A 12,018-nucleotide genomic window follows, 5' to 3' on the forward strand; every position below is an offset into this window, starting at 1 on the left:
TTACTAACAGATACGAACAAACAAACAAAACACTTTGTGAATATATTTTACACAGCTTTCTCCCATGGTCCTTCCAGTTTCTATTACCAAAACCAAGCGAAGGAAATGATTTATGATTCTCCATCCCCTTTATGCTATCACGAATGACCCCCTGGTAAACGAGTGGAGCTGTCTCTACTGTTCTACTCCATCTGCCTTTTGAGAGAAGACAGCACGTCCGATGCATTGGTGTGGAGGTGAAATCCGGTGTGATAAGAGTGAGGGCCTGGCAAAGTCTACACTTAATAGTATCAAGCACCCCCTGACACTCGGCTGACCATTTAATTAAATTTGGAACACACTTTTTGGTGAGGTGAACTAAAGGGTTAACCATTGTGACATACTCAGGGATAAAGCGGCGGTAATAACCGTCTAATCCGAGAAGTGACCTCACCTGAGTCTTGGTTTTGGGGATCGCTGCGTCAACCAAAGCCTGGATTTTTGTGACCATGGGTATCACCCTTCCATTCCCCATTAAAAATCCCAAATATTGAGCATCTGTCTTGGCAAACACACATTTTCTCAAGTTAGCTGTCAGCCGGGCTACCCTTAGAGACTGAAGGATGGCTGCAATCCTAGCCAAATGCTCTGGCCAAGTGGAGCTGTAAATAACAACGTCATCAATATACGCTGCTGCATATTCATGATGTGGGCATAAAATCTGGTCCATCAGTCTCTGAAAGGCTGCGGGTGCACCATGTAGCCCAAACGACATGGTTTTAAAATGAAACAGCCCTTCTGGTGTTGAAAATGCGGTTTTCTCTCTAGAACTGCGGGTTAAGGGGATCTAAAAGTTTATCGACTCGAGGTATAGGGTAAGCATCGAATTTGACAATATCGTTTACCTTCCTGAAATATACGCAGAAGTGGTTGGTGCCGTCTTTCTTGGCCACTATGACAATAGGACTACACCACTTGCTCCTGGAAGGTTCAATCACCCCAAACTCGAGCATGTCCAATACCTCTTTGCGAACGCTACTTCATCAACTTTCTGGGATCTGGTAAGGTCTCTCTTGCACGATGAAACCTGGTGGAGAGATAATGTCATATTCAACCAAGTTAGTTCTACCGGGCAAGTCAGAAAAACATCGCTGAACTCCTCAATAAGCTTACACAGCTCCCGTTGCTCATCTGGAACCAACTGTTCCTCCATCGAAATGATTTTTGAACTAGGTGTCTTGGGGCAAGGACCTAAATCATCCTCTATATTACCTGGGGCTATAAACAAGACCTCTCTTGCTACCAGGGCTTTAATAAATTTACATAATACATTTCACGTTTATTACGGCGATTGGGCTGTCTAATTTCATAATTCACCTTCCCTATAGCCCGAATCACTTCATATCGCCGATGCCATTTAGCATACAATTTCGATTCTGATGAGGGAAGTAGCAGCATTGCCTTATCTCCTGGTCGAAATGTTTGCTGCTATCGGTGCTGAGCCAATCTCAGGTTGTCCTGGACCAAACGACTGACCAAATCCAGGCAATCTCTTAGTAGAAGCGCATGCTTCACTACATTTTTGGACGAGTCTTTGTACTCCTCCCACTCATGTTACTGTAGTCTATGTAAACCCTGATATTGCCAGCTTTAGACTGAGAGGTATTCCTTCTGGCTACCTGCAGTACCTCAACAGTTTGAAAATAAGAGTACGAGGCCTGTCCCTGGATTTAGACTGGTTGGAATATATATGGTGTGCACGTATAATCTTGATGGTCTTACCAGACAAGGTCGGGAACCATAGTGAGAGAGTTTTAGATAGAAAATCAACAGGGTTAGAGCCATCATCTCCCTCCTTCAAGCCAACCAGATTAAGATTATTACGTCGGTTTCTGTACTCCAGGTCCTCCATCTTAGCTTCTATCTGGTCGATCCTGGCTTCACAATCTGTAATAGCCGTCTTGTTACTGATCATGGATGTATGGATAGCAGTCAGATCCGTCTTAAGAGTCTTGAATTCTTGGACAAAGGACGAGACCCGTGTTTTCAATATGGTATAATATAAGCTCAAAATACTGATACATGCATGCCTCGACAATGGAGGTCGGATCCGAATCAGCTCTTTTCCCCCTTGAATGGAGAAGAGGAGTGCAGTGTAGGTCTCTTTTTCGATGAGTTCGACATCCTAGTTATGTCAGACAGCCAAAAGTGAAAAAACTATTAAGAAAACTGAGTTTTAATATTTTTAAATAACAAAATAAATGAGGGGAGGCGAGAAGGAAAGCTTCTATGCAGCCATCGCTCAAAGGTCACGTGATCCTACACAAGTGATAATTTAGAATGAGGGTTTAGAATTAACGCTGGTGATCATGGTGGAGGTTTGCTTGCTGTGCTGAGGGTATATGAAGAAATTATCGTTGGTGTTTAGATGGGTTTTGAAGGCGGCTCTATCTACTGTCTGTTTGGTCATTGTGCCTATTTGTTTTGTTTTGTTATTATTTTATTATTAAAGTGTGCAAAAGCGCATTTAAACCTGCAGCTTTTTTATGTCTGAGTCTCCTTCCTGCTCAAAACAGCCTGGTCAGTGATGTCATCCTGTCACAGGTACAAATTACACTCTTATTTGCCAGCTAATTAAAAATGAAATATGAATGTTCATCCAAGCACAGTTGTTTAGTAAGTGTGGGACACAGCATCTTTAAAAACTGCAGTTCCAAAAAAATGAAAGTAAAAAAATGCAGAACATATTAGAGGATTAGCCATTGTATTTTGTGCAAAACATGACAGTTTATTTTGGCACCCATTCTCTCAGGAGATGTTCATCTGCGGCACTGCCTATTTTATTCACACTCAGAAAAACTTTCCTCTCCAGTATCCTTTCTTTATAAGGGCTTGAAGGTTACTCTAGCATGCACAAGAAAATTAGTCACACGATACCTGGTGCCTTCTGAAGTATCTCAGGTTCGCTAAAATAACTTGCTGAAATGTGATTTTCAGATCACACTGAAACCTCAAACTAAATATATATATATATATATATATATATATATATATATATATATATATATATATATAATATATATATATATTTTTAAACTAAGCACATGTGAAAGAATACAGCTGCAGAACCATGGGAAAACAATGGGAAGTGTAACACATTCTTAATACCCTTTAATACAGCCTTCAGAATTTTGGGGAAAAGTCATTCAGATTAAATTACATTGAATGCTTCCCTGAGCCCTCCTGTTGTGAGTTGACCACAGGCATCTGAAATTTCAGCAATTAAAAACATTTTCCCAACACACTGTTGTCATTTGGAATGGTGGTCAGTGATGCTTTCCTTTGGTTTAAAAAGTTTATGTCTTCAGTGTGTTTTTATAAATGTTGTGCCAACCAGATGTCATTGTGGTTAGCGCAGGTGCCTCTGGACTGGGAGCCCCAGGACATTTTTTCTTATTTGAATCAGAAGTGTTTGAATAGGTACCAATAGAGGTTCACAGCTCACGTCTTTGGAGGAACATCAGAAATGCGTTCCAAAATAAACTGGCAAATTATACTTACTATACAATGAATTAAATACAAATAAATACAACATAATAAAAAAAAAGTTGAAACACTGATGTATCCAAGCCAATTTAAAAGGGTACATAAGGACATTTTTATTTTATTGTGCTGCATGTTCCCATGTGTTGCTACAACTCTTTACGTAAAGTGTGTATATTGTTTTATTTATTTTTACATTATGAGCAATTTTTAAACATTTAAATTGCATTCCCTGCCTCAATTTGGCTTCACATGTACCTCCATCATCCTCCTGCCCATTGGTAAATCCATCTCAGTTACGTGAGCAGGAGGATGATGGGAAATGTAGGGTACATGTGAAACCATCTTGAGGCACAGAATGGAATTTAAACGTTTAAAAAAGTGGTCAAAATGTTAAAAGAAAAAAAAATTAAAACAATACACACACCTTACGTAATCAAACACATAGGAACATGTAACACAATACAATAAAAAAGTCCTTTACCCTTTAAGAGTAGGCCTTAAAGCAGGAGCCTGACCAAAGACTTTGTAATACCGATGAAAAAATGGCCCAAGAAAACATGAATAGTCTAGTTTTAGTCAATTATTTCAAATTTCCTCTCTTCAGACATTAATTACATTATAGCTCTTTTTTCTTCATGAAAGCAGATACCAGAATTAATCTATGCTGGTTCATAACCAAACAAACCATTGCTTCATTCAAACCACAATGCTGTGTTTTAGGTCTCAGTAAGGTCACATAACTAACGATATCATCTTGTACAATGCAGTACATCAAGCTTAGACAGCAAATACAGAGCCCAAGAGTAAAAAAAGACAGAAAAGAGTTGACTCAGCCTTGAGAGAAGTCATAAATGAGTTCTCTGGAGCAAGCTAGTGGCCTGTTCAGTGTAGGCACAGTCTTGATGCTTTTGAAAATAAATGGCCTTATGGTCTAGAGTTAGCTGAACATAAAGACCAATGGCTGAATATGCTATATATACAGGCAGACACGAGGACTGTGGGGTGAGTCTCTAATGTGCTCGTATTTATTTATGATATAAAACGTTTAAACAAAACAAAGCAAAACACTTTTCATAAACAGAAAGGCACGGTGGCCAAAACAAATGAGGTAATAATCAGAACAAGTATCGTGCTGGTTTAACCCTCTGCATGGTGTGAGAATTTTATGTTTTTGAGGGTCGACTGACATGACTTAACTGTAGGGCATGTATCAGACCTACTGAAAGTATACAGTATTATACATTTCTAAAAAGCTGTTGTTCTGCCAATTACTAAATATAGTTACATTATATGATGAAGTATACCCTACCTTGGCCTGGTTTGAATGTGAAACAAAAGGGCTCTAAAGTGATAAAGAAATTAATCGCGATTTATAAAATTAATCCTAGTTAATCTTGGTTTTACGCATATATTTAATTGATACAATTACTGCGTCCATCTCATTCGCTTGTTTTATTATTGTATGCTATTATTATTATTATTATTATTATTATTATTATTATTAATATTATTATTATTATTACCTATAAGGCCTTAAATGGTCTTGAACCTTCTTATCTTCAAGATCTGCTGACCCCTATGCCCCAGGTCGTTCCCCGAGATCGGGAAATGCTAATCTTCTGACAGTCCCTAAAATTAGTTTGAACACTGTCAGAGCCAGGGCATTTAGTTATAATGCCCCTCGTCTTTGGAACTTGCTCCTGTTTCATATCAGGAACTCTAGCACAATTTTAAATACTGTTTGAAAACGTATTTGTTTGGGTCTGTTTATTTGTAGCTGGATTATATATTAGACAAAGGATTTTTTACATTTCTTTTGTAAAATGCCCTGGAATGCTTGCATGAAGAATGCTATATAAGTGAAATTTGTATTATTATTATTATTATTATTATTATTATTATTATTATTATTATTTATTATTATTATTATTATTATTCAAAAATCAACCCAGTTTACAAAGTTGGTCGAAGTTTTTTTTGTGTACAACAAGATAAAGACCTATTATAACAACGGGGTTATATCAAAATATTAATAAATGTGTCTTTGGACATGTTTTTGTAAGGTTGTAAACGACAATTTAACAAACTTGGTGTTTGACAATTTAGTATTACCTCAGTATTTCCTTAATGAGTGGAATCAAGTTTTAATATAACATAGTTATATAGGGTATATATATATATTATATATATATATATATATATATATATATATATATATATATATATATATATATATATATATATATATATATCATATATATATATATATATATATATATATATATATATATATAGTGATGGAGTGTACATTCCAGATCAAACTTGGGCAGCTGTGGGGCCGTGGGTGTAAAGAATGCACACTCCATCTGGGTAAAGGCTTGAATAAATCTTTGAGGAGATGTTTAAAATAAAACAAACAAAAGTAATAAAGTGTGAAAAGACAACATAAACCATCTGGATGGTAAACAAAATGTGGAGATAATGTAAAATGTTTAAAAGTAAGATCAGAGGGTTAACAAATGAACGTAAAGTGGTTATCACGGGTTGATTAAGAAAGGTTAAACCACAAACTTGGGTTTAAAAAGAATTAATGTTATGTTTGGTTTAAAAAGGTATGTTATTATATCGGAAAGGGACGATACTGATGTCAGATTTATCTCCAATGTAGGTTAATTGTTTGGTTTATTAATAAGGCTTAATTGTTTAATCAGGTAATTGCCTGGGAGTTAAAATAGTGGTAAGGCTGAGAAGGTAGGAGAGAGGGGGACGTGAAGAAGAGTTGGTGAGAGCATGAGTGGAGTTGGTTGTGTACGAAGAAACGAAAGTAAGGAGAAGAAAATAAGTTACGTGTGTGCAAATTGGGATTAAACAGGAGTAGCCTGTCCCCGTTTAGAGAGGGGTGCTTTAACTGTTTACTTAGACCCCCAAAAAAGGGTTTAGGCTTTTCTTTTGTTTTTCTTTGGACCAATGGTGCATTTGTTTTGTTTTCAAATAAAGCCACGCCGTGTTTCATAGTAAGTACTGGAATTATACTTACATACTACAGACTACAAGGTCATTTCCTTGAAAGACGGCAGCAAATTCTTTACTATATCTCAGTTTATAATTAGGCTTGCTACTTTTATATTAATTGGTAAAGCTTGTTAAATGTTGAATTCCCCAAAAAATAAAGTTTGACTGAAAATAAATTCGTATAAACGTTGATAAAACCACTCACTAGTTTTTAATTTCTTACCAAAAATAATCATTTAGAAATCATCTGTAGTTTGTTTAATTTTTATATTTACTGTCTGTCCCATCTCCTTTCCGCTCTGAATGGCTAGGGGTCACTGTCAGTCATCTCAGTGGTCTGTTACTATTGTAGTTTCACTGCCACTTTCATTTCACCCTGTTCTGACAGACCTCGTTGACTGAAACAGCACTACAATGCTCTCATTCGCTTAAATGACTGTCAATCATCAAGACCTGCACTGACTGTGCACTTTCATTTGCCAGCTACAGAGTCTATCATTCAAAGCGCCTACTTTGAAATTAGCAGGTTAAGGTGTAGGTAGGCTTTTGCTATAGGTATATGGTGACAGTTACTATTACATTACAGTTTGATTTGAAAATGGGACGCAAGAGGAAAACACTTAATGAATATTGTGCACAATACGTCGACCAACAGCTGAAGTCTCCATTGCAGGACGAAGCGAGCCTGTCTGTCTTACCTTCCAGTGACATATTTGTACATTTAAAAAGAATGTCCACGTGGCAAAGTGGCTGCTGATTATGAACAGTTGCAGAGGTGATGCAGTGCAGAAATAATCACACAGAAGGAAACTAATCTGTTTTGGAAAAAGGGTGATTTATTTTGTATACCTGGTCTGGTGACCAAATAATAAGCTCCAGTAATAAACAGCAATATGTAAAACACAGAGTACAGACAACAGGGATTGCAGCCCTAAATAATGAAGACAACTTATCTGATAATAGTTATCCAATAATACTTGCCACGATCACCTGTCCCGGTGCATGCAGTAGTGCTCATAGTGGGTGATAACAATTTATTATAGTTCGTGACAGTTTTGGTGAAATGGTGATCCGGTTTTGTGCTGGCCTAAGGCGACAGCTCCGGATTCGTGTTGGTCGTCTCGTGGTTCAAAAACACAGACAATTACTAACAATTACAAACTAAACAAACACTCATGAATATCCCTCTTAACACACAACTCTCTGAGTCTCTCACAGTCCTTCCAGTCTTTCAATAAAAACCAAGCGAAGGAAAAGATTTACTATTCTTTGGCCCCTTTATGCTATCATGCATGACCCCTTGGTAAGCGATTGTGATTACTTGGCTTCCTGTACTGCTTTTATTCATTCCACCGGAGTGCTAAACCAAACTTTTCTTCACAATCCCTATACTACAAACCAGACGGCTAACCGTTTAATGACTACACAAACGCTTTTTTCACACACAGTTTTCCAATTTACATAACAAGGTTCACATAGCACCTTTTCTTTTGACCACACAGGTCTTTGGTCTTCACACACAAATACAATTCATACAGCCCTGTACAAACATTTGTGTTCTTCTTTTATACCTGCCTGTTAATCACAGGCAGGTGTCCCTCATTCAGTTAGAGCCAGGTGAACCTTGTCCTGGTTCACTCCCATTGCATTCTGGGGAATGTAGTCCTGCAGCATCTTTCTTGTCTACATTTCTTCTCTTCCTCCCCGTTCTCCTTCACAGTGGTATATACCTCCCTTTTTTTTAACAGTCTCCAATTTTTCTGAGAAAGTTCTTCTTAAAAATTGTTTCGTCATCAAATCGACCAAGATGTCTCCATTCTCCGATTAATTTCTTCTTATACCGTGCACTCTAGCATATTTGTCCTGCCTCTGCTCATGATTGGACACCCGCATAACAAGGGGCTGATCTTTGATTCTCCGATTGGTTAATCCTACTCAAGACCATCAACTGTTTGTCCCGCCTCCGCTCACTTGGATTGGACTGCCGCAGAGAAAATGGTTGATTTTATTATATATAACAAAAAAAAATTCTGTATGACTAAATTGTAAACAAAAATAATCTGCGATCAATAATTTTATTGATTAATCGGTCCGATTAATTTGTTAATCAGAACAACCCTAATAAAAAAATATTATTTCTTTTGGCTCAATAAGCAGTCGAGGTCTTGCAAAATGATATAAAAAGCTTTCCAGTAAAAAATTGTGGTTTGATGCCATGGACACTACAGTAATTTCGAGTAAACACTGCAACCATAGATACTGAAATGTTGCACCGCATCCAAAGACTCAACTCTATTGGTTAGGGTCTTTAGTGAAATACATTTTCATTGGTTTGTCATGCCTGGAGTTTTCCACACAGATACTTCACTACAGTAAATGTTTTTTGTTTGTTTATAAACATTTGGGGGATTTAGTATGCTGCCACATCATTCTTTGAACTTGTTGAATGCACTGTGGTCACCGAATCGCTCAACAGAAAAACAAAAACAAAACTTTGCTCTAAAATAAAAATATTGATCTTTAACTACAGACCAGACTAACTGCTGTTTGGGTGATTGTCTGAAGTCTGACAAAGGTTTTTATGCTAATTAATGCGTTGTGTGTCATCGATCGAATTTGTTCAAAATTATAATGGCCCATCTGCAAACGGTTAAAAACAGCAATTGTTATTATAGCTCTTACTGTCACTCCATATCCTTTCTCCATACTCCAACTCGCATCCACTTCCCTAGAGCGGCTGCTTCATATTTATATATGTAGCCACCTCCCCATTTGGTAATTACTTAATTAATTTGGGAGATGGCCACATTACGCACAAGTTTAGCTGTATGGGGGATTTTAACCCTATATAACAATACAAAACTTTGTTTAAACACAAAACAGTACATCTAAACAATAATACAAAACAATACATAATACACTCAGGGGGTTACAGGAAGTAAAAAGTAAAACCTAGAAACATCAACCAATGAGAAGCAGAGGAAATTGAGACTGACAAGAGATGTGCTAAACATGCTGATTTGTAAACAGGAAATAAATTGCTACCAGAATTTACCAGAGGTGAAGACTGTGAGACCATATATACACCAACACCACCTGCTGAAAGTTTACATAACAGCTTGTGTAAATAAATGATAGTGATGGTGCAATGTAATCTGCATTATATGTAAACCTTAATTTTAAATGTTATCTAACAGTATGTGTAAATGTATAAGTTTGTTCTTGGTCAATTTCTTTCACACAGTCTACAAGAAAAAGCCCCCATCCCTGTGGTATTTAAAAAAAATGGAGGACCTTTATCTTAGACCTCAATCCTCTCAACAAGTTTTGAAAAAAATGTTTACTAAATTTTTATGAAGCTTTTTAAAGACCTGACATGCAGGCAGAAATAAGCCATTGGATTTTATTCAGTACTGTCCATTCCAAGTACAGTAAATTGCATACTGCATACCAGGGGCATACTAAATACACAGTATGTACAACCTCTGAAGGGCATGTGGCGAGACCGTCTGGGTTGCTATTAGTGATATTGCTTACAATGATCCAGGTTAACGAAGCATTTGGGCACATTCCTGATAAATATTTATCTATAAGGACATTTTTTTTTTTTTTGGTTGATATATACTTCAGGGGTACCAAGATATTTAACAAGCAAGGGGTTTTAGTGGGGTTAAAGTGGTAACAAATCATACAGATCACCAACATCCAATACACTGGCTAGAAACATTACAGTAAACTCATTTAAAATGCCAAGACAAAAAATTAACCCCTAGAGCTGAATACAGAATGCAGACAGATCACATTCAAATTATCCTGCAGAAAATAAAAAAAGGAAAGTCACCAAAAGACAGAACAATGCAGGGATTTCCAACATACTTTCTAATAAATGAACTACAAAATAATTACAAACTTGGCATATTACTTCTAGGTAATGCTAATTATAATTGCTCTTTTAACTGTAACCTTGTGTGTGATACAAGGGGCAGGAACTAGAGCCCCTCCCCCATTATGTCCTGGCAATAATATCTGCCAATCTATCCACACATCACCACTTCAGCCTCGCCAGTCACTTCCACCATTTCCGCATGCCTGTCTCTGCTGTTGAGCTGTCAATCTTTACTCTTGCTACTGCCTCCTGTTACGTGATCCGGTATGTTGAAAATGCAAGACAGAAAAATAAAACAGCTCCTGCTTCTGAGCTATAATTAGAAATAATGCTTTTGGATAAACTGCTTCCATTGTTTTAGGGCACAGACAAATGTAATCATAGCTACTGTACATGTCTTTTGTTATTAAGGCATTGTGACATATAGTTGTTGCTATATATTTTTTTCATGGTAAAAAAATGGCTTGTTCATTATATTTCACAGACTAAAAAAAGGGGCAGCAGCTAAAGTCAATGTCAACAGGTATTCCAGTGCAGTGGAGTCCCGCATTCCTATCCTTGATATATTCTTGCCCAGCAGAGTATCACTAGTATGCCCAGAATGGGGGCCATCTCTCTAGCAATATTGCCAGAGGTTTCCTCTCACCAGGAGGGTCTTCTCCACTGATTGGTGGGATTAGTCTTTAACCCCTTCTCTGCTGCCTAATGTACCTGGCATGTTCTAAAAAATGCTCACTCAGTGCTGCCTATAACGTAGCAGGTATATCCTAATTAAAACAAGTTTTTTAAAAAAATAAAAAAAATAAAAAGCTGGTTTGACATTATTTCGCTCAGGATCAACCATCGAGAAGTTCTTACAAATTATATTTGGTCGGTGGTTCCAATTTCATTATGTTAGTGGGATAAAATAACTTTGATGTGACACAGTTGTGAAACATAATTTCAGCCTGTTCCAAAACTAGAGCTGGCTAAGGCTGTGTGATACATCAAGGGTGAATTTCAAACAATCTGCATGTAAGTTTCATTTCTTTGCAAGAGGATCTATAATTTAAAAAAGTGTTACTTTGACTAGGAGCTGTGTTATGTTCATGAAATTAACTTGAAGTAATGCATCTGATTATATTCTGCATTTTGTTTTGTTGATGTGACAGTACAAGAACGGTACCTCGAACTTCATGTTGACACAATTGAAACATATCACATGTGTGAGGAGGTAGTTTATCTGTGTGTCTTAATTTTTTTCTCTCCAAAGATGTGTCAGTTAGCGATCAGAGGCTAAAATAAATATTAGGAACCACATGATTTTCTTTATTCCAGTTGCTGTGCTTGAAACTATCTTGCTCAAACTGTGTTGTGTCTGGTTGAGTTGGTGCTGGAGAGAATGTTTAAGTAGCAGTTTAGGTAGTTTTGGATGATTTTTACACAGGTTCATCTTCATAAAATATATTTTTTTGATTATCTTTTTGTAATCCCTATATTATATGTTTTTCTTGCTTTATAATTTTATGTAGATCTTATATAATTTGTTACTATCCCCAATTAAAAAAAAAACAAAAAAATCAGCAGAATAACTATTTGTATAATTTAGAAACATT

At 36.8% G+C, this 12,018-nt stretch overlaps 1 long non-coding RNA gene across 1 annotated transcript in view; it reads right to left on the bottom strand.

Moving 5' to 3' along the window:
• Nucleotides 1-982: 982 nt before the first annotated feature.
• LOC121318052 overlaps nucleotides 983-12,018 on the bottom strand; it is an 88,191-nt gene continuing 77,155 nt past the window's right edge. The window contains exon 3 of the long non-coding RNA XR_005950572.1: nucleotides 983-1,066. This is a non-coding gene — a long non-coding RNA (uncharacterized LOC121318052). The remainder of the gene's footprint in view (nucleotides 1,067-12,018) is intronic.

The sequence above is a fragment of the Polyodon spathula genome, chromosome 1 (assembly GCF_017654505.1).
Source record: "Polyodon spathula isolate WHYD16114869_AA chromosome 1, ASM1765450v1, whole genome shotgun sequence".
Taxonomy (NCBI): Eukaryota; Metazoa; Chordata; class Actinopteri; order Acipenseriformes; family Polyodontidae; genus Polyodon; species Polyodon spathula.